The sequence below is a fragment of the Dipodomys merriami genome, unplaced genomic scaffold, assembly GCF_024711535.1.
Source record: "Dipodomys merriami isolate MVZ:Mamm:240054 unplaced genomic scaffold, mDipMer1.0.p SCAF_48, whole genome shotgun sequence".
Taxonomy (NCBI): Eukaryota; Metazoa; Chordata; class Mammalia; order Rodentia; family Heteromyidae; genus Dipodomys; species Dipodomys merriami.
The window spans coordinates 8776433-8795992 of record NW_027206046.1 but is presented as its reverse complement, the minus strand read 5'-3'; the positions used below and the strand labels follow the sequence as shown (position 1 = coordinate 8795992).

General features: G+C 38.1%; 1 protein-coding gene across 3 annotated transcripts in view; it reads left to right on the top strand.

Annotated features, from left to right (window-relative positions):
* Tcf12 (transcription factor 12) overlaps window positions 1-19560 on the top strand; it is a 281258-nt gene that overhangs the window by 72793 nt on the left and 188905 nt on the right. The window lies entirely within an intron of this gene.

The following is a 19560-nucleotide window of genomic DNA, read 5'->3' as shown; positions in this document are numbered from 1 at the left end:
TATGCATGCATGGAAAAATACAATGAAACTCCTTTATATAACTAGTATATGTTAGTGAGAAAAGAATAAAAAAGACAGTGTGAGAAAAAGAATATCTCCTGATCAGAATTCAGAGCCAATAGGAATAGTTCTTTTGAATTTTCCTAATGATACTGCTGCTTGGTTAGGGTTAAACATTGAATTTAGGTAATGAGTTATGTCGTGAACTTATGAACTTACAATAATTAAGGCAACTAAGTTTATTTCTGACCTGAAATATTTCTGAAAATGTACCAGGATAACACATATACTAGAAGATACATTAAAAAGTACAAAAGAGATTAAAAGAAGAAGGGGTATTTTAGTAGCCAAACAAATTTAACTCTGGCTTTGGGGTCTCAATTTTCCAATATCTTTGGTTTATACTGTGGAACCAAACACTTCAGTAGTTACTTGTTTTTATGTCTTCTTCAGCTGAAGAATTAGTTGTTAGTATGTCACTATAGTGTCTCTACCCTTCCCTTTGGATCACCTAAGCATAATTTATAAGCTTTATCTCAGTGGGAATTAATTGTGGTGATGGAAGCTCAAGTGTTGTTTCATGCTAATTTTATAATGTGTATATACTATAGAAGTTAGACAAAGGAGTTAAGTTAAACAAAAATCTAGAGCTCCTGCCAAGCCTGAAAACAACAATGGCACAAAGAAGAGAACAGAATGCAGGGTCCAAAGCCAACAAAATCCGAATGTAAATTTGCTAGTTGACAGGCGTCACATGTAAATGGGCTTATTTTGGCAACTCTTAAGGTTGAAAATACAAAAGACATCACTTATACAAAGCAAAAGTAATTGAAGTTTTTTTTTTTAATTTAAAGAAAATGGTCTTTGGGAATTTATAGTAGCCATTTAGTTTGTAAGAAGAATGCTGCCTTTCACTTTTGTTAAAACCCATTTATTGTTTACTTAATCCCATTACTAGTATACTGTCTTTCTTCATATTCATGAAAGTTATTTTGGGTGACATAAGACGACATGACCATTACATTGAAAGCTTACTGAACACATTTTCTCCTAAGCCTTGGATTGAGTCCCATACTTAGATTCCTTTCTTGGTATGTTTGGAGCTTATTTTATATTGTGAATATAATTGCCATTTTCCAGACCCTTCTTGTGTGGCCATTTACTTAGTATAATTACAAAAAATATAAAAATTACCAAAAAATGACAAAAAATACCTTTATTTTATCAGAAGAGAAAGAGTAAAACAAAATGAGCCCCTAGGTGTTTGTGGGTCTGGCTTATTTGTGGCCCAGTAGTAGCTATAGGAGAAGGAGACAGAAGTAGCTTCCTTGAAAGCAAATAGTATTGACCTTAAAGAAATTGCCACCTGCTCTTTACCCAAATGGTTTATCTCACTCAGCATATATTATGTTCCAGGTTTGTCAGTTTTGCAAATGACATGATTTTTTCTTTTCTTTTTGAATAATGTTCCATTGTACATGTATACCATGTTTTCACTCTTCCTTGCCATAATAGTTGCTTCCGTGTCTTGGCTGCTCTGACAGTGCTGCAGTGAGTTTGGGAATACAGTTATTTCTTTAGTACTCTTTCAGTGGTTCTGGACAGATGCCTAGAAGTAGTCATTCTTTAGGTAGTTCTAGTTTTACTTTTTAAAGGAACCTTGGTTTCTCATAAAGACTATACCATTTTGCTTCTATCAGTTAGCAAAGAAACTTCTAGCTTCTCCACACTTCTCAATGCCTGGTTTTTAAAATTGTCTTCTCGTAATAGATACTCATTGTGGTATAGATTTGCATGATGATGTTGATGGTGATGTAGAACATCTTTTCATATACCTCTTGGGCATGTGGTTTATTTGGAGAAATTACATGATTTCTAATTTTTCGAAAGTTCTGGACTTTTAACATTTTGATTTTATTTGAATTGAACATAACTGGGAATAATCAAAATGAAATAATGTATGAAAGTTAAGGTAGATTTAGTTCTATTAGTCCAATGATTGCTTCTGGCTTAAATGATGATTTATTTTAATTTTTTTTGTCAGTTGTGGGGCTTGAACCTCATGGCCTGGGAGTTGTCACTGAGCTTTTATGCTGAAGGCTAGGGCTCTACCACTTAGAACCACAGTTCCACTTTTTTTTTTCCTTGTGGTTAATTGTTAGTAAGAGTCTAAGAGACCTTCCTATCCAGGCTGGCTTTGAACTGTGCTCTTCAAATCTCAGCCTCCTGAGTAAGCTAGGATTACACATGTGAGCCACTGGCACCTGACTTATTTATTGAGAAGTTCTTGCAGTGTTGCTTTGGTGAGCTTCTGGATTCATGATCCTTCCACATTAGCTTCTTGAGTCGCTGCGACTGTAGTGGTATGCCATCAAGTATGGCTGATTTTCAACTGAGGGATGTCTTTTTTATTCTAAAGAGGTAAAAATAAGATTTTTATATTTCTCACTTGAAAGACGTTTAAACTTTTCAAAATGCAACTTCCTCTTTTTGAAGCACATGCTTCTTAGCAATATAAATTTACACTTAAATACATGTAGCGCCATTGTCTTCTGACAAAATTCTGCCTTAAACCCCCCCCCCCCCACAACTTTATTTAAATACATTCCCTCTTAAGGACACCAATCCATATTCAGTGCAATATTTATTCATATTAGGAAATACAGGACCAGTCTTGACTATAACTTCTGACTACAACTGTTTTTGAGTGGTTGAACAACAGTCCCCTTCTGCTTTATTTTAAAATACACTCTTTAACTTGCTGCTGTAAGGTACAATGAGAATTTGGTAAAACTTGAGGGTCCAAGTATAGAATGGAGGAGAAATGATTAAGATCTACCCTGAGCCGTAAACTTAAGAAAAAAGATGTACATAGAAAAACAAAATGGAAAAAAAAAAACACCCCTCAAATGCTGATCCTTAGATCTCAGTCTCCTGAGTAGCTAGAATTACAGGCGTGAGCCACCAGTGCACTACATACTGTATATTCTTATAATCTACTTGCTGTTGATATTTTACTTTTTCAATAAAATATTAAAAAATTTAAGTCAGGTACTAGTGATTCATACCTGTAATCCTAGCTGCTCAGAAGGCTGAGCTCTGAGGATCACAGTTGAAAGCCACCCTGGGCAGGAAAGTCCATGAGATGCTTCTGTTCACTTAACCACTAAAAAGAGCTGGAAGTAATAGCTTGAGTGATAGCTTGAGTGGCTGAGTGCCAGCCTGAGCACAAAAGCTTAGAAACAGTGCTTGGGTCCTGATTTGGACCAGCATTAAACAAACAAAAAGAAAAACCCCAGTAAGAATCTAGAAAAGTATTTTTCATTTTTTTGTCAAATATTTTGATTTTATGCCTGCTGCTTAAATACATTGTTTAAGAAAAAGTAGATAAAAGTCTTTACCCTTATTTTCTATTTGTAGTTTTTTCACTTGTGGATTCAAATTTTTATATGATAATATTTCAGCATAAAAACTTGAGTATATTCCATGTTTGTTATTCTGAGATAACATTGGTTCTTCCTTGTAGTGCCTTGAGGACATTACATTGTCCTCTAGCTTTCGTTGTTTTTGATGAGAAGTCTTTCTTTGCATCATTTCCTTCTTATGTAATTTGTCTTTTTCTCCTGAATTCAAAATTTCTTTCTTTTCATTTTGACTATTTTGGCTGTTGATGAACTTTGTTTATAGTTCTGCAGAGACATTGCTGAGCTCATTGGATCTACACACTGATGTTTCACTGATTTGCAGAAAATTTTGCCAGCCTTTTTTGGTCTCTTGCTAAGCTAATTGCATGTATTTTAGATCTTTTAGTATTGTCTAACAGGAAGCTCTGTCCCCTGCCCTATATTTTTGTAGGTTTATGTTGAATACCTTTTATTGGTTTGTGTCCAGTTTCATTTAACCATTTCTTCTTCTGGTTTGATATATTAAGCCCATTTAATGAAATTTGCATTTCAAATATTGTAATTTTGAGTTCTAAAAGTCCATTTACTTTTCTTTGCAAAAAATATCTGCCAGTTTTTTTTTAATACTAACTTCTAGGAAGTGTTTGAATAGCCATAATAATTACTTTAAAAATCCTTTCCTAGGGCAGGTCATAGTGGTATATGCCTGCAATCCTCAGCAGCTTGAGATGCATGCGTTGGAATATCACAGCTGGCAACAAGCATTGATAACCCTGTCAGAAAAATAACTATAAAGCAAAAAGGACTGGCAGTGTTGCTCACATGGTATGGTGTTTGTCCGGCAGGCTAGGTTAGGCTAGTTCAAACCCCAGTACTGCTTTGCAATCCCCCATCCTTTCCTGCTTATTCCAGAATTAGTGTTATTCTAAGGGTATGTTTGCATATTGACTGATACCACATTTTTATTTCTCCACACATCTAATAATTCTTTATTCATGTTTCATCTGTACTCCCCCATCATTTCCTGCTAATTCCAGAATTGATGTTAAGCTAGGGTATATTTGCATATAAACTGATGTCACAGTTTTATTTCTCTACACATTTAGTAGTTCTTTATTCATGTTTGAAAATGAAGATGTGTTGGAGAGGTTTTGATGTCTATTAATTTCTGTACAGTTTTGTTTTTGTCCTGGTAAGTAGTTACATTTATTGGTTGATGATCTTCAGGCTTGGGTTTGTGCTTTGGTAAGACAGTTCTGCAGAAGCCCAAATTGTTTGCTAGGCCCCTCTAATTTGTCTCTTCTTTGGCATCTAGCAGCTGGACTCTGTGCTTAGTTACTCCCAGTCTTCCAGCTGTTGCTTCCCACTGGTTCTTGTATTAGCGCCCATGTTTATATTGTTCCAGGTTTGGCCAAGGATTTGAAAGGAAGCTAAATGTGTATTTTTGGATCTCCTGCAACTCTGGACTTACACTTTCTATGTCTTCCCCTCCCCTACAATTTCAGCCACACCCCCACTTCCGTTTTCTTGCTTTTAAGGTTGTCCAGGAACAACATCCCCTGTTGACCTGCGAAGTGCACTAATTGGACAAACCATACAGATTTCAGCTGTATCTATGGATCTGGGTTTGTTTTGTTCCCATAAATTCTTTTCTAGTTTTTGCCTGTTCTTTTTAAAAACATTCCTTTCTCTTTAAATTGTTTGATTTTTGTGCCAGTATTGGGGCTTAAATTCCAGGTCCTCATACTCCGTTTTCTTGCTTATGTCTGGTGCTCTACCACTTAAATCATGCCTCCAAAGCACCTTTTTAACTGATTAAATAGACATGGAGTCTTATGGACTTTTCTGTTTTTGTTGGCTCTGGATCAGGACCTTCCAGTTCTCCTGAGCAGCTAGGATTACAGTTGTGAGTTATATCACCTTACTTACAGAGTTTAAATTTTTTTTCTCAACAGTTGACGATTTTTATTTTCAAGAGGTTTAGTCCAATATAATTTTTTTCTTCCTCTTAAGCCATGATTTTTCAACCTTTTACTTGAAGAGATAAACTAATTCTTCTACGAGGCATTTCGGTATTCAGAAAATTATGGTGGCTTTTAAATATCACTGTTCTTTTCCATTCCGCTTAAATTTGTGCTTCAATATCTTTAAATGGGTTTCAGTTTTATGTCTGTGAAGTTCTGATTTCCTAAATCACTGAATTCAAAATGATGCTAATAAGCTTATATATAACTTGTTTATGATCTTTGGTTATGTGCTGAGTCAGCATCCCCAACAGAAAGTCTTTCCCCCGCAAAGCCCAGGACCCACGGTCCCGCCAAGCACCGCCTGAAATGGAGTGGTTACCTCAAAGCTGCAAGGGAGTGGGCGCCATCTTGTAATGGCGTTTACCCTGGCTCCCTACAGTTATGTAAAAACTAGAGAAAAACTTTCAGATGGTTCTTCTTTATTGTGATTCTGTTTTTTTTTGTTTGTTTTTGTTTTGTTTTTTTGGTTGTGGGGCTTAAACTCTGGGTCTGGGCCCTGTCCTTCAGCTCAAGGCGAGCGCTTACCACTTGAGCCACAGCACCACTTCCAGTTTTCTAGTGGTTTTATTGGAGATAAGAGTCTCACGGACTTTCCTGCCCGTGCTGGTTTTGAACTGTGATCCTCAGATCTCAGCCTCTTGAGTAACTAGGATTACAGGTGTGAGCCACCGGCACCAGGCTGTGATTCTGCTTTTTAAGTTCTTGATAAAAATTTTTATGATCAGAACACTTAACATAAAGTAAGATGTTTACCTCTTAAATTTTTAATGGACACTGGGATGATGGGACAGTGATAAAAGCGATGAGAATAGTGGGAATATATTGCAAACGTGTGGAAATGTAACAATGGAATCTTCCTCCGTAACTAAGCTAATAAAAACTTTACATCCTGTTTAAAAATTTACTTTATTGTTGTTTTAGAGATGATATACAGTGTGGTTAGCTTTACATACAACAGCTATTAAGTACATTGCCTTTCACATAGTGTTATCTGTTCCCTCATTCTCTCCCATTCACTGCCTCTCCACCCATGAGTGCCATGGTTCACTTTCATCAATGAGTAGTGTAGCCAGCGTGCTCCATGGCTGCATTTTTTCTTCATTTTTTTCCTCTGATTCTGTGCCCTCCTCCCACCCTCCTGCACATGTGCACGTGAACACACTGTATATAAGGTAAAGAATACAGTCATTAAAAAAGAAAAAAAACCCGAAAAACCTAATTAATATGAAAATCCCTTGTTTCCATATTTATTTTAGAGTGTATATTATTTTATATGCATATCAAGAGGTGCGTGGGTATTGCACCTTTGTGATTTTCTCCTAAGACTATCCTCTTTTGTTCTCACTGTAGGTGAGTATATAGAATCCTGTGTAATTTGTCATATCCCAGTGCATTTTAAGTCTAACATCTGCATATTGGAGAACATGTGCTACTTGTCTCTCTGATCTTGGCTTACCTAACTTAACATGATTTGTTCTAGTTCCATCAATTTCCCTGCAAATGACATTATTCTGTCTAATGGCTATGTAAAATTCCATTGTATATAGGTACATTTTGGGATCCACTCATGTATTGTGGGCCATCTGGGTTGTTTCCATATCTTGTCTATTGTGAAAAGTGCCGCAGTGAACATGGATGTGAAGGTGTCCTTAACATATCCTGGCTCATGATCCTCAGGGTAGATGCTGAAGAGTGGTATGTCTGGGTCGTAGGGAAGGTCTACCTTTAGTTTTTTGAGGAAACTCCAGACTGCTTTCCAGAGGTTGCACTAGATTAATTCCTGCCAGCACTGCAGTAGGGTTTCTTTTTCTCCACATCCCTGCCAGCATTTGTTGTTACTAGATTTCAAGATGTTGGCCAGTCTAACTGGGGTAAGATGGTATCAGGGTAGTTTTGAGTTGCATTTCCTTTTTTTTTGGGTCCGGTTGTGGGGCCTGAACTCTGGGCTTGGGTGCTGTTCCTCAGCTCTTCAGCTCAAGGCTAGCGCTTTACCACGTGAGCCACAGCGCCACTTCCGGCTTTTTTCTTTTTGCTTATGTGGGGCTGAGGAATCGAACCCAGGGCCTCATGCTTGCAAGGCAAGCGCTCTACCACTGAGCCACCTTCCCAGCCCCTGCATTTCCTTTTTGACCAGGGATTATTAAGATTTCCTCATGTGTTTCTTTGCCATTCTTAATTTTTTTTTTTTTTTTTGGGTCTGGTCATGGGGCCTGAATTCTGGGCCTGGGCGCTGTCCCTCAGCTCTTCAGCTCAAGGCTAGCGCTCTACCACTTGAGCCACAGTGCCACTTCCAGCTTTTTTCTTTTTGCTTATGTGGTGCTGAGGACTTGAACCCAGGGCCTCATGCATGCAAGGCAAGTGCTCTATCACTGAGCCACCTTCCCAGCCCTTCTTTGCCATTCTTACTTCTTCTTCTGAGAAATCTCTCCTTAGCTCCCTTGCCCATTTAATAATTAATTAAGTTTGGGAGTAGTTACTTTGTTACTTCAACACATTATTCTTAACTGTAAGTATAAAGTTGTATAGTGTAGAACTATAGTCACCTTAACCTTTGAAACTATTAGATCTCCATTTCTCATTCCTCCTTTTCCTTAGCAACCACCATCCTATTCTGTTCTTCTGTAAGCTCTACTCTTTCAGATGGATACTTCATGTAAGCCGAATCATACAGTTGTCTTATTTCACTTAAGCAAATGTCTTCCTGTTCTATGGTGGGTTTTCCTTCTCTCTCTCTCTCTCTCTCTCTCTCTCTCTCTCTCTCTCTCTCTCTCTCTCTCTCTCTCTCTCGTTTTTTTTGTTTTGTTTTGTTTCGTTTTTTTTGGTCTGGTCATGGGGCCTGAACTCTGGGCCTGGGTGCTGTCCCTCAGCTCTTTAGCTCAAGGCTAGTGCTCTACCACTTGAGCCACAGTGCCACTTCCGGCTTTTTTCTTTTTGCTTATGTGGTGCTGAGGAATCGAACCCAGGCCCTCAGGCATGCAAGGCAAGCGCTCTACCACTGAGCCACCTTCTCAGCCCCCCTCCCCTCTCTCTCTCTCTCTCTCTCTCTCTCTCTCTCTCTCTCTCTCTCTCTCTCTCTCTCTCTCTCTCTCTCTCTCTCTCTCTCTCTCTCTCTCTTTGTTTTTGGTTGGTTGGGGGGCTTGAACTCTGGGTGTGGGCGCTGTCCCTTAGCCCTTCAGCTCAAGGCTAGTGCTCTACTACTTGAGCCACAGCGCCACTTCCGGATTTTTCTGTTTATATGGTGCTGAGGAATTGAACCAAGGGCCTTATGCATGAGAGGCAAGCACTCTACCACTGAGCCACCTTCCCAGCCCGGGTTTCCTTCTTTTTAAAGGTCTGATAATATTCCAGTGTCTATACAGATCATATTTCCTCTTTATCCATGAAAAGATGTGTGTTTTCACTTTTGGAGGGTGGGAAGTGGTGAGGATTGAGTCTAGACATTTGCACTTGGCTAAGCAAATGCTCTACCACTGAGCTACACCTCCAACCTTGATTCTGCCTCTGTGTTGTGGTAATGTTGGAGTGTACATAGGAATCCAGATATCTTTTCCATATTGTGATTTTAATGTTTTGGTGGTGTTGGACCATTTTTACTAGTTTCATTTTAAGATGGATTTTCTCCAGCAGAAGACCTGATAAGGAGATAGGATGAGAAAGCTTAAAAGTTAAATCAGCAGCTGGGCGCCAGTGGCTCACGCCTGTAATCCTAGCTACTTAGGCGGCTGAGATCTGAGGGTCATGGTTCAAAGCCAGCCCAGGCAGAAAAGTCCCGTGAAATTCTTATTTCTAATTAACCACTAGAAAACTGGAAGTGGCGCTGTGCTCAAGTGATAGAGTGCTAGCTTAGGGCCGAAGAGCTCAGGGACAGCGCCCAGTCCCAGAGTTCAAGCTCCACAGCCAAAAAAAAAAAGGGGTGGGGGGAACGAACAAAAAAAAAGTTAGCAAATCTTTTTAGAGACAAGTCTTAGGCTGTAGAATGGGAGTGGGCAAAATAAGGCCCTCTGGCTGATTGCTTCTTTCCTAAATAAAATTAATTTGATCTCAGCTGTATCTGTTTGTTTATATATTGCCTGTGGCTGCTTTTGTGCTAAAGTAGAAGAGTTAAGGGACCATTGGAGAGCAGTTGGCCCCCAGTCACCTAAAAAATGTATTTTGCTATTTAGCTGTTTATTGCAAAAGTTTACTGACCTTTGCTATAGAGACCTAAGAAATAAAGACTAAGAGGGCATCCAGTTTATTTTATGATTCCAGTGCCGTTAGCAACCTTAAAGAGTTCAGTTTTAACCTCTGAACAAATGTTTGCCAAGAGCCTGCTGCGTGCCTGGCATTCAGGTTTGTGGTGTGGCATGGAAGAACTAGATAGCAAGAGATCAATTAATGTGTGCATGTCCAGGAATGAATGTGATGGCTGTAAAATATTCTTCTGTCAGTAGGGAAAGAAATGAGTGGTAGTTCAAAGGGGTTAAAGGAAGAGATTTTTTAATAAAGGAAAAATATGAAAGGAAAATATTATGGCGTTCCTCTGGAGAGCAGAGTGTGTTGCCATTATAGGAATTAATGGTCTAAGACTTGAACGCAGGGAGTACATGGGCCTCATTACAGGAAATGAATAGAATTGTTTGTGGAATTAAGTTAAGAATAGTAATTGCTCACACAGCTGTTTTTAAATAGCAAATTGTGTTAGGTAATCAGCAAAAATTCACTAAAATGTACTTGATAGTTATGCAGAAACTGTTTTATTGGTACTGACTTATGATCCTAATGGGTACTATTAAAAACAAAGTAAAAACCTTCGTATGCAGTTTTCACATTGGTACAGTATTCTATGTTTTCTGTTATATGTGGAAATGAAATTGTGATGTTTTCATCTTCCTTTTCTAACTACCAAACCCAAATACAATTGCCTTGTTCAAGAAGAGCAGCAGCGTGAACTTTATGAGCCCACAGAGCAATGAGGTGTGTGCTCACTGAAAGAAGGGTATCTTTGATTGTCTATGTGCCTGCCTTCCTAGACAAAAGTGGAATGCTTTATTGTATGGTTGGATTTGAGCCCACTAATTAATTGATTTGATTTTTGTTGGTTCTGTGTTTTGTCTAACTGAACCTCTGTTCTTTCTTTTGAATGTGAATATTCTTAGGACTCCATTTCAATTTATTAGATGGCTTCTTAGCAATACCCTGTGTGTGTGTGTGTGTGTGTGTGTGTGTGTGTGTGCGCGCGTGTGCGTGCGTACGTGTGCACGCGCGTGTGTTGTGTGGTGGCAGCAGCTTCTCCAGGGATGTTAAAATACTTCATTAACTTCTCACAGACTATTTAGAGTTAAAATTGTACTACTTCACATAAAAAGTGGAAATCTTTCGACCTTATAGGTCTATTTACCTTATGGGTCTATTTACTCCCTTCTTTTATGCTGTAGTTGTCATGTGCTTTACATCTAAACACATTTTAATTCTGATGAGATTTGTTTTGCTTTAAACAGCTATATGTTTTAAAGACATTTATCCCAAGTAGAGTCTTTATTTGATAAATTTATGTATCTCATATTTGTGAATTTTTTTTTTGAGGTGGAGAGTCACTATTCAAGTATGTTTTTCTATCCTAGTCTCTGTTTTCTCTTATGTGATTCCGATTATTATGTGATTATGTGTGTGTGGGGGTACCTGTACAACATTGTAGTAGACTCAATTAGACTTGAATGAGCTGAACAGCCATTGGTTGGTATTTAATACAGATTGACCTATTAATCTCATTTTTAAAAAGTCACTCTAGTTCCTGTGAAGAGTATATGAGGGACAAGAAAAAGGTATCCTCTTTGACACTGACCCAGGTTAGAGGTGATTTGATAATGTTAAAAATATGTCATAGTCAGCCGGGCGCTGGTGGCTCACGCCTGTAATCCTAGCTACTCAGGAGGCTGAGATCTGAGGATCGCGGTTCAAAGCCAGCCGGGGCAGGAGAGACCGTGAGACTCCTATCTCAAATAAACCACCAGAAAACCGGAAGTGGCGCTGTAGCTCAAGTGGTAGAGCGCTTGCCTTGAGCTGAAGAGCTGAAGGACAGTGCCCAGGCCCAGAGTTCAAGCCCCATGACGGACCCAAAAAAAAAAAATGTCATAGTCACAATGTATGTCATAGCCACAATATACTGTTTTGTAGAATGGGAACCTCTTTGTACAACTACTTAAAGATAATAATTTAAATGTAAAAAAAATAAAGAATAGATTGTTGTGCTGAGTGTCAGTGGCCCATGCCTGGAATTCTAGATTAGGAGGCTGAGAATAGCAGAGGATGGCAGTTCAAGGCAGGAAGACAACCCAGGCAGAGAAGTTCTGGAGACCCCTTATCAACTGAGAACTGAACCTTCGTGTCACATACTTGTTATCCTGGATATATAGGAAGCCTAACATAAGAGGATTTTGAATAAGATACATTCCTGGTCAGGAAGAAAGGCCCTATCTGAAAATTAAACACAAAACAAACAGGGCAAGAGAGCCTGTTAGCAAGCACATGGCCCTGAATTCAATAACTAGTATATGTCTAGGACAAGCAGAAAAGGTCAAAAGCTATGTACATATGATCATATATGATGATGCTAAACAAAATGAACCCCAAGATAGGGGACACAAGAGGTTTTATTTTTGTTGTTGTTGTTTTTAATGTACTTTTAATGTACTGTGTGATTTTTGTTGTTGTTGTTGTTGTTTGTTTCTTTTGTATGTTCTTCTTGTATTTGATTCCAGTGCCCTCCATCTTATATATACATTTTCCAAATCTGGGAAGAGGAAGGGAAATAAAATGCTGAAATAAGGATACAGGTTGACCCATTGTAACAATGAGATGTACAAGAAATTATGTTGAAAATGAACTTTATAACTTGGTAGCGGGGGAGGGAGAAGTTGGGTAACTGGGGAGGGAAGGGATGGTAGGGGGAAAAAATAAGACATAGATTTTAGAAATGTTTACAAAGTAAATCTGGTATGGTTGTACTAAGAAGCTGTGAAAATAATTTGTTTTTTTTTTTGTTTTTGTTGGTCATGGAGCTTGACCTTTGAGCCTGGACACTGTCCCAGAGCTCTTCATTCAGCTCAAGGTGAGTTCATACTCTGCCACTTGAGCCACAGCAACACTTCTGTTTTTTTTGTGGTTTATTGGAGGTAAGAGTCTCAAGGACTTTCCTGCCTGGTCTGGCTTTGAACTGTGATTCTCAGATCTCAGCCTCCTGAGTAGGTATGATTATAGGCATGAGCCACCAGTACCCAGTGGTAATTTGTTTTGATAAGATCCACTCAGTTTAGAAGAGGGGCATCAAATATTATTATTATTATTTAACAGAATTAACTGTGGCTTACCATCTCCGTGGAAGAAAATAGGCATTGGTAGTGAGATGCAGAGCAGTGTTAAATTGCTTCTCAAGTGCAGTTGCGGGTTCTTCTTTGCCCCCAAAAACTTGACTGTTAGATTAGTAGAGAGGAGAGAGACACACATACAGGCACACAGGCACAGAGACACAGACACACAAAGAGAACTTCATAATGGAATATCTTCCTATAGAACAGTTTCTATTAGACAATTGGGAATTTACGGGGGCTGGGAAGGTGGCTCAGTGGTAGAGTGCTTGCCTTGCATGCATGAGGCCCTGGGTTCGATCCTCAGCACCACATAAGCAAAAAGAAAAAAGCCGGAAGAGGTGCTGTGGCTCAAGTGGTAGAGCACTAGCCTTGAGCTGAAGAGCTGAGGGACAGTGCCAGGCCCAGAGTTCAGGCCCTATGATTGGGACCCCCCCCCCCCCCCCCCCGCAAAAAAGAAAAAAAAAAACCACAATTGGGAATTTACTAATTCCGGTTCCTGGATATTAGTCAGTCTTTGATTTGTCTTTTTCTTTTTCTTCTTCTTCTTTTTTTTAAACACACTGAATTTCCTTTGGGTTTTGTACTCTTTTTAGAAATCAAGTCAGATTTTCCTGTTTAGTTATATCTTTATATGGTATTTATGTAAGCATGATGTGGCTAATATGGCAAAATCTCTGAAAAGTATTTCCAAATATGTTACTTCCTTAATGAAATTAGCCATTGTTTAGTATTTTGGCCCTAAAGACTTTGGCAGATCATCTATATTTATAAATTTTCATTCTCAACAATGCCAAACAAAAATTGTACTTGAATTTTAAATGGAGAAGTCAATTCCTTCTTTTTACTGTCTTATTTTCTTTTATTTTGTGTTGTTTTGTTTTATTAAAGAACTAGAGTTTGAAATCAGGGTCTTCTACTTGTTGAACTTGGTTTGGCATACTTACTCAGTTGGTTCTCTTATCACTTGAGTCATTCCTCTATCCCTAGCTTTTGTTAGTTTGGAGACAAGAATCTCAAAAAGTGCTTTTCTGCCTGGGCTGGCCTCAAACTGCAATCTTCCAGGTATCAGCCTTTTAAATAGCTAGGATTATAGGCATGAGCCACCAGCTGTTTTCTTTTAAAAGTAGACTTTTATTTGATAATCCATTGTACAGAAGCTCATATTAGTTAGAAAATAAAACACAGAGCTTATAATAAATGTTACATATTTCACACAAGACAGCTTATCTCCTAGATTACCTTATGGTATTATTTCTCTAGCTTCTTTTCATTAATATGTAACATAGTAAAGAACTTGTTATTATATTCTAATTGATCCTGAATTATAGTGAATTTCTGTAAAATTGATTGTTAGACATACTTTATGGATATCTAAAGTCTGAAAAATGCAATGAAAAGTGTTACTGGTAGGTTTTTAGGTCTATATTAATTTACAATTGATTGCAGCCTTTTAAGTCTCATCTAAAAGAATATCGTTATTCCACAAATAAAATTGAATAAAACTATTGAAGACACACATTCATTGCTTTAGTTATTTAATACAGTTTTTCCTAATCAGATTTCTTTTACCAAATTATTTATTGAATCCCACTACATAGCAGATGGCAGTCCTGCAAAGTGTATTATTTTTCTTTTATTTGTAACTGCTGGAATTTGATATTTTTGGAGTACATTTTACTTGCTAGAATAAGAATTTGGTTTCAGTATTAGAAAGGCTGAGTATGAGAGAGTAGGGAAGGAGAGGGAGGGTGTGTGTGCAGCCTCCCAGGCCCCTTTTCCACAGAGGAGTCTCATGTAAGAGTGATACCTTTTCAGGTATGACTGTATTGTTTGTTTTCTCATTGTCTTTGCTGTGGGCATAATCTAATTGCTGCTCTCCGGACTCTCTTCTTTGTATCTCCTTTTTCCTCCCTTTCATTGTTTCTTGGCTTATGAAACTGCACTTTCACCTCAAGTATTTTCCCAGTTCCAGCCATACTTCCTAGTTTACCCTAGTCTTAGTTCAGAGTGGCAGGGTTTTTGATGCTAGGTCTGGTAGTGGCAAGTGGCAGGAAAGAAATTGGTTTGTACGATTTGTAGCTTTGCACCTGAGCCATCCTTTTAACTCAGGCAGGTGTTCTGTGAACATCACCACACCTGGAGAGAGGCCTATGTGCTTGAATTCTGTAGGGTCAGTCAGTCAGTTTTGTTTGCAGGTCCTATTTGTGGGGCTATAAAATATCATTCCCCTCCAAAAATATTTATTTCCAGTTTTTGTTAATGGACAAAAATCTAGAAAAGCCTATAACATCTATGCTCATGTGAAGGAGTGAAGGAGTGGAATAGAAGCTGTGAGAAGGGGAATAGAAGGAGAAGTAGTGGAGTAGAAGGTGTGAGGTATTTTAGGATGGAGTTTAGAGAGTACTTCAGTCAAAATCAATAGTGTTGGTACGGACATGGAAGCAAGTAGACCACATCTGAGTTGTCATGGGAAAGGAATAATATCAGATAATGGACTTGGCCAAGAAGTTTACCTTTAAGAGTCAATCTTGAAGATGTGGCTTCATCTTTTATTCATTTTCCAAGAGAAGAAAAAGGTTCTCTCTTCGGGATGTGCCTGTGTATATAATTTCTGATTTATTTTACTTATTAAATGTTTTTGTGAAAGGAGGCTGATCGCTTTCATCAAATTCATAAACCATTGTTTTTAAAAACAAGGCCTAAAGTTTAATGTTCACTAACTGGAAAATAAGTCAAAATAGCTTTTTGTGGGTGTGTCGGTTGTGGGGTCTGAACTCTGAAACCTGGCACTGTCCCTGAGCTCTTCAGCTCAAGGCTAGCACTCTACCACTTGAGCCACCGCACCACTTCCGGCTTTTTCTGCTTATGTGGTGCTGAGGAATCAAACCCAGGGCCTCATGCATGCAAGGCAAGCACTCTACCACTAAGCCACATTCCCAGCCCAATAGTTTGCTTTTTAAATGGGAAAATCAAATAAAAATTTCACATTTTTTACATTAAATTTTGAATAACTGGTTTCAAGCAGTGAAAGAAGATACTAAGCAGTTCTGTATATATAAGATTTAAAAATGAAAGCAACATTTATGTTTTATTGTGAGCTAAATTATTTATTACACGATTTAGCTACTGAATAAAAGTATAAAAGTTGTTAAAGTGAAATAAAACTCAAAATTTCTCCACTTGATAATTACTAATATTTTTCCTTTCTTTCTTTCTTTCTTTCTTTCTTTCTTTCTTTCTTTCTTTCTTTCTTTCTTTCTTTCTTTCTTTCTTTCTTTCTTTTTCTTTCTTTCTTCTCCTCCCCTCCCCTCCCCTCCCCTCCCCTCCCCTCCCCTCCCCTCCCCTCCCCTCCTCTTTTTGTCAGTTGTGGGGCCTGAACTCTGGGCCTGGGCACTGTCCCAGCTCTTCAGCTCAAGGCCAGCACTCTACCACTTGAGCCACACTGCCACTTCTGGCTTTTTCTGCTTATGTGGTGCTCAGGAATTGAACCCAGGACTTCATGTATGCAAGGCAAGCACTCTACCACTGAGCCACCTTCCCAGTCCACTAATATTTTTCTTATTATCCATCTTTTAGGTCTGTGAATTAAGGAATTGAGCTTCTCTAAAATTGCTGAATTGACATATATGTAGTAGAAATGGGGATGAAAGAAAATATGTGGGAATAGTTTATTTTCAGGGATATCTAAACAGAACACTATCGCTCCCATCATTTTATTGGAATATTAGTGTATTTTCTTGTTTTTCCGTGTTTGATCAGTTTGTACTAAATTTATATTTTGGTTTAACCTATTTCTGTTTATTTTGGTCTTATGGATGAAGCTTTGGAAGATTTATTATTCCTGTTACATTTCTGTGTTTGTGTAGCCATTGTCTTCAGCAAAAAGAAGTCATTGATATAAAACTATGACTCTATCCTTTGTCAGTGCCAGCCACGACCTTTTACTCAGTTTGGATATGTTAACAATAAAACCACAGAGCTCAGAGGTTAAACCAGGCCAGATCCTTGTGATTCTATAGAATCCTTTGGGTCCCTTGCACTTCCAATAGCAGAGGCATTGGTAGTTAGCTGGTGGCCCAGTTATTTAATTATCATTTTGTTTAATCTTTCTTAATAAATGAAGGAATTAAGGATCACTTGATGAAAATTGAGTATCTGGCTTTGTTGACTGAGAAGTTACCTGTAATTAGCACCATTTTTATTTTTGTATTTCCTTTTACAATGTATTTAACTTGGAAGACATCTCAGATTTGTCCATCATTTGCTAAAGATTCAGTTATTAAGAGAATAAATTGATTATTTTCACTCACTAGGACAAGATTCATGAAGTTACTATTATGTGAAATAATCAAATAATTACTAATTCATCAATTAATTAGTTAATTGCTAGTACTGGTGTTTGAACTCAGAGCCTCATACTTGTTTGGCTGATGTTCATCCACATGTGCCATATTTCCTAATAAGCTTATGTATATGGTAGTAGATTTGTGAGTTAATAGTCTGTCTTTGGTTAAATCTGTTAGAAAAATCATAGCTTCTACAATGCTGACTATAAGAACATGCTTTCGAAAATAGCTTACAAGTAACTCGTGATACTGGACAAGCAATAGCACTGTTTTTTACATACTTTACATACCTGTAGTCTTTCCTTTAAAGGTCTCTAATAGGCCTTATAAGAACTCTGAGAATAAACAAAACTTTGCATATTTTTGTACAACCTCTGTGCTATCAGAGCTGGTAGAATATTATTTGTAAACTAGATCTCCTGTGTGTGTGTGGGGGGGGGCACATTCCAAGGCCCCCAGTCATTAAAACTGAAGATAGTACCAGATCAAGAGTGAGTGTGTGTGTGTGTGTGTGTGTGTGTGTGTAATTTTTTCCCCCTATACAGGCATACCTATGGCAAATTGAATATGTTACACTCAGTAAGATTAGCAATAGCTAATAATAAAATAGAACAATTATATCAATATACTATTAATAAAAGATATTTAAATTTTATTTATAGCGTATTCTATTAAATATTTTTCAAATTGCAGTTGACTGGGGTTGAGTGACAGAGTACTTATTAATTTGTATCATCTGTCTTATTAGCCCTTTAAAATAAAGAAAACAATTAAAATACATTCTGCTTTGGATCCTATTTTTAATATGTATTTTTAACTGGATACCCTCTCTCCCTAGGTTTTTTTTTTTTTTTTTTTTTTTTTTTTTTGGTTATCCATCCATTCACTTGGCAATAAAAGAACATTGGGAATCCTAGCAAGTTACTGAAAAATTGATGGCACACACCACATTCTCACATAAATCATAGAGTACTTCCAAGAATATTCTGAAGGAGTTCTGCACTTAGCAGGGCGGTGTAAGTGTAATATCTAGGTTTTCTCATGTACAAATGAGGCAAAGGCAATATAAGTTCAGAAGGGGTGGGGACAACATGCTCTCCTAGGAATCGTAAGTGGAAAAGATTGGAGTCTTCCTCATAGAAGGGTAGAAGAAATGGAACAGAACCAGAAAAGGTGAAATGATTGGATTGTGAGAACTCCATCCCTTCCCACCCAATCTTCAGACAGTATAGTAAAGGACATAATGAAGTGCATTGTTGATGGTGGTTAATAATTTTTCTTCTTTGTTTCCCTTTGCAACCTTTTAAGAGTGGATCTTCTTTGTAATCAGATTGTATTTAGATGAGACTGAAGCGTTAACCCACATTAATTGCTATAGAATGAATTGTGATATTGTTTTGATATAACCAATGTTGAAATTATATGGTTTGTTTTGGTTGAAGAATATTTAATCCATGATCTGATAGATAGCATTGTTTAAAAGTAAATTGATAGCTGGGAAGGTGGCTCAGTGGTAGAGTGCTTGCCTCGCATGCATGACGTGCTGGGTTCGATTCCTCAGCACCACATAAGCAGAAAAAGCTGGAAGTGGCACTGTGGCTCTAGTGGTAGAGCACCAGCCTTGAGCTGTAGAGCTGAGGGACAGTACTCAGGCCCAGAGTTCAGGCCCCATGACCACCTCCCCCCCCCAAAAAAAAAAAATAAATTGAATAGTTGTTTGAGTAGCTTTTGTTTTTTATGGAACTGAGTTCTTCATGTGGACAGTACTAAACTAGATAAAGTTTGAGTTTCATATACTCATTAAAAAATAGCAGTGGGTGTTGGGTACTAGTGGCTCACACCTATAATCCTAGCTATTCAGGAGGGTGGAATCTGAGGATTGTGGTGGTTTGAGGCAGAAAAGTCTTAAGATTCTTATCTCCAGTTAACCACTCTAAAACCACCAACCACTCTAAACTACCAGTGGAGCTGTAGCTGTAAGTGATAGAGTGCTAACCCTGAGCAAAAGAGCTCAGGGTCAATCCAGGCCCTGAGTTCAATTCCCTTAACTGACAACAAAAAGCAGTGGAGGGGAACAGAGATGGAGATAACTTGATTATATGTCTTTTTTTCTTTTTTTCTTATTTTTGTCGGTTGTGGGACCTGGACTCTGAGCCTGGGCGCTGTCCCTCAGCTCTTCAGCTCAAGGCTAGCGCTCTACCACTTGAGCCACAGCACCACTTCCAGCTTTTTTTGCTTATGTGGTGCTCAGGAATCGAACCCAGGACCTCATGCATTCAAGGCAAGCACTCTACTACTGAGCCACCTTTCTGGCCCATATATACCATTTAAAAATCTCCAAAGAAATATTTCAGTTTTGAAATTTGATGACATATGTATATTACTGCTTGTAGAGTCCTGTAAGATACTTTGGACTAACTTACAGAGATTTCTG